Consider the following 3,722-nt stretch of genomic DNA (forward strand, 5'->3'; position numbering starts at 1 on the left):
GAGATGAATGTACTGTCCTTTACTGCACCTGGGTGGATATGATAGAGATGAACTGTACTGTACTGCCAACTGGTGGATTGATGAAATGTGCTCCTTTTATTGATTTTCCTCTTTATATGACAAATTGACTAAAATCTCTCTCTAAGACCTCCATCCGCTTCTTCCTCCCCTACACCTACCTTCTAGTCCTGGAGAAGGGGTCATGTTGAAGGCGCTGGACGTAAGTGGATGCAACTTCCGGTTGGTCCCCTCCCAGAGGAGGATCGATGCACGACAGCATGGAGGAGGAGAGGGGGTCAACCAGACGCTTCCTGGATGAGATGAACTCACCCTGGCTGACTGCAACCTACTTGCCCAACTACATATAGTCCAAGGGTACACTACACACACACACACACATCACACACACACCACACCACATAAACACACACACACACAACACACACACACACACACACACACAAGATCACACACACACCACCACACCAGGTCACACAACACACACACACACAACACCATCCACACACACACACAGGCTGCCAACACAATACGCCTAACACCGCAGACTCACAGATGTTCTATTACTGAGTGTGAGGTGTTGCTCTGTGTGTTTATGTACCAGGTGTGTTGCTAAAAGTATCGTAACTATGAGATTCCGTCTGAGCTGGTTGGGGTGTGGCGCTATCTGAGAACGCCTACCACGAGCGAGTTTTACCAACACTGCGCATGCCACACGAGATTAGAGATGGCTTTACCTGGATGTGGCCAAGAGACTGGAGTGTGACTCTACCGCTATCCTCTAACCTTCAACCCTGACCTTTAACCCGACTTTAAACTACAAGCCTTTTTTTAACCCTTTGAACTAATTCCTGACCTCTAACCCTCACGTCAACATCTGGTCTATGATTAACTAATATATTGATTGATTATGTTATTGATCGTGTAATTGATAATACCTGTGTGAAGAGGTCCTTACAATCACTGAGCTTACTTGGTTTGATTTCATATAGTTTTTGCTGTGGCTTTCTGTTTGGAGACAGTCTTATTTGGTAAGACAGTTGGATTTGAGAATTTGGTATATAAGTATTGGAATGTATTTTTTAAAACTTTTTGAACAGAACAAGGAGAACGACGTTGGAGTTTAGAGGACACTAACTATGGATGTTTTCCAAAGGTGCCCTTATGCCCTGATAGTGCACTAATTAGACCAGGGTTACGCATAGGGAACAGGGGCCCTATTGCCCTATAGTGGCTAATTATGCACAGGGTTTACCATGAAACAGGGCCCTATTTGCCCTATGTGGCACTAATTTATGACCAGGGTTTGCATAGGGACGGGGCCTATGCCTATAGTGCACTAATTGATGACCAGTTGTTATCATAGGGACAGGGACCCTATTGCCCTATAGTTGCCACAATTTGACCAAGGGTTACCATAGGGACAGGGTTATTATAGGGGATTATGGTGACTATAGGGATAAGGTGACTATAGGGTAGGTGACTATTGGGAATAGTACTATTAGGAATAGGGTGACTAATTAGGGAATAGGGTGACATGGGAATAGGGTGTGACGCATAGGGAATAGGGTGACGCATAGGATATAGGGTGACCTATGGGAATGAGGTGACTTAGGGAATAGGTGACTATTGGGATAGGGTGAGACCTATAGGGATAGGGTGACTATAGGGAAGCGGATTTTAGGAAAGTGACTATAGGAATAGGGGTGACTATTAGGAAAATAGGGCGACTATAGGGAATGTACTAGGGGAATTGTACTATAGGGAATGGTATAAGGTCATGGTGACTTATAGGGAATAGGTGACAGGGTTATGCTATATGATGGGACTATGATAGGGTGACAGGGACGCGTACACCGGGTAGGGCATAATATGGTGCTTTGAGGCTATAGAAAGGGACAGACTGGGATGGGTGACTATGGGGAGTTGAGTATTGAGGGTCGGACTAGTAAGGGACAGGGTACAGGGTATATGTGCTATAGGAATAGGGGTGACTAGCAGATGGGTGCACAAGGGAATAAAGGTGGACCTACTAGGGGAATGAGGGTGACTATAGGATCGTGATTAGGGCTATAGGGACTATAGGGTTGGACTCATAGGAAATAGAGGTGACTATAGGAGGGAATAGGTGAAATAAGGTGACCACAGGGAAGAGGTGCTAGGTGACGTATAGGGCATAGGGGTGGACTATAGGGATGAATAGGGTCGACAGAGTACTAGGCGTATTAAGATAGGGTGACCACAGGGAGAGGTAAAGGGTGATATTCCAAGGGTGGGTGACTATAGGGAATTAGGCTGTGACTATAGGATAGGGTGACTTAGAATAGGGGATAGATAGGGGTGACTATAGGGATAGGGTGACATAAGGTAATGGATAGGGTACAACAGGGAAAGTAGGTGATAGAACTTAGTGGAATAGGGTGATAGTGGATAGGAATAGGGTGACCACAGGGGAAGGGGTGACTAATAGGGTGACATATAGGGAATAGGAATAGGTGACCAAAGGAAGAGGTGAACAATAGGCGTGACTATTAGGGCGAATAAGGGTGACTATACGGGATACGGGTGGACTATAACGGAAGGGAATAGGGTGACTATAGGGAATAGGGTGACTATAGGGAATAGGGTGACTATAGGGAATAGGGTGACCACAGGGAATAGGGTGACTATAGGGAATAGGGTGACTATAGGGAATAGGGTGACTATAGGGAATAGGGTGACTATAGGGAAGTGGGTGACCATAGGGAATAGGGTGACCATAGGGAAGCACTTTATACTGTGTGTGGCCTCTGATAGAAGCCTGGAACAAAGCTCTCTTCTGGTTGGTTCTCCTGAATAAACCTGTTGCTACGTTGTTGCTATGGTGTCACTTTGATTGTTCATCAGAACCAGTTCTAAAATGGATCTCATCCTAAACCATGTGCCTATTTGGAAATGTCCAAATTCCAAGCCAAGTAAAACTGGATTGATTAACATGATAATAACATTCTTTATTAAATTAAAGCCTAAACTTATAACTACAGGTGTTTACAACATTTAACATCTAGCTATCAGTTGTTAGAACATGTTCATCAGTTTAGTTTAATATGGAGTTAAAAGAGTTTATTTTAGATTCAGAGAATATTTATTTAGAGTCCYTTCAGGCCTGGGCGATGCCAATCTACCAGATCCACCCGAGAGGGGTTAGAGTCTGGCAGGCGTCTGTAATGTAGTCAGCCTGTGAACGCAGACACAATTTTCCACGCAGCGAGTTCAGATTCTAAAACMTTATTGTCCATTCAGGGTAAAACAGTCATCAGTCTCTGTCTCATTGGTCTTTGGCTGACTTCCTGTCTATAACCTGTGTACTTCCTGTTCTGACCCATAGTGTTCTGGTGTGGTTTGGATGGTCATGTGATCTGAAATAAGAGCCATGTTTAGAGTGGACCGCTAGGAATAAAATCATATTTTCACAGATACTCTGTTTCTGTCTTTCTGTTTTTATTTCTGAAACACCAAATAACAGCTACTGTAGTTGATCCATCAACCGTCACACCGACTGATCCATTACAGTCTCAGAGGGAATAGTGTGCAACCCCAAATACCCTTTATAGTGCACTACCTTTGACCAAAGCCCTATAATCCGTGGTCTAAAGTAGCGAACTATATATGGAATAAGGTGCCATTTGGGACACATGGTAATATGATGATGAGTGAGGTCCTGT

General features: G+C 44.3%; 1 long non-coding RNA gene across 1 annotated transcript; it reads left to right on the forward strand.

Annotated features, from left to right (window-relative positions):
• The first annotated feature begins 1,575 nt into the window (after positions 1 to 1,575).
• Positions 1,576 to 3,476, forward strand: LOC139027206 (uncharacterized). The gene is made up of 3 exons (XR_011479271.1): positions 1,576 to 1,587; positions 2,157 to 2,173; positions 2,608 to 3,476. It is a non-coding gene; the product is annotated as an uncharacterized lncRNA (long non-coding RNA).
• The last annotated feature ends 246 nt before the right edge of the window (positions 3,477 to 3,722 follow it).

The sequence above is a fragment of the Salvelinus sp. IW2-2015 genome, unplaced genomic scaffold (assembly GCF_002910315.2).
Source record: "Salvelinus sp. IW2-2015 unplaced genomic scaffold, ASM291031v2 Un_scaffold8311, whole genome shotgun sequence".
Classification (NCBI taxonomy): domain Eukaryota; kingdom Metazoa; phylum Chordata; class Actinopteri; order Salmoniformes; family Salmonidae; genus Salvelinus; species Salvelinus sp. IW2-2015.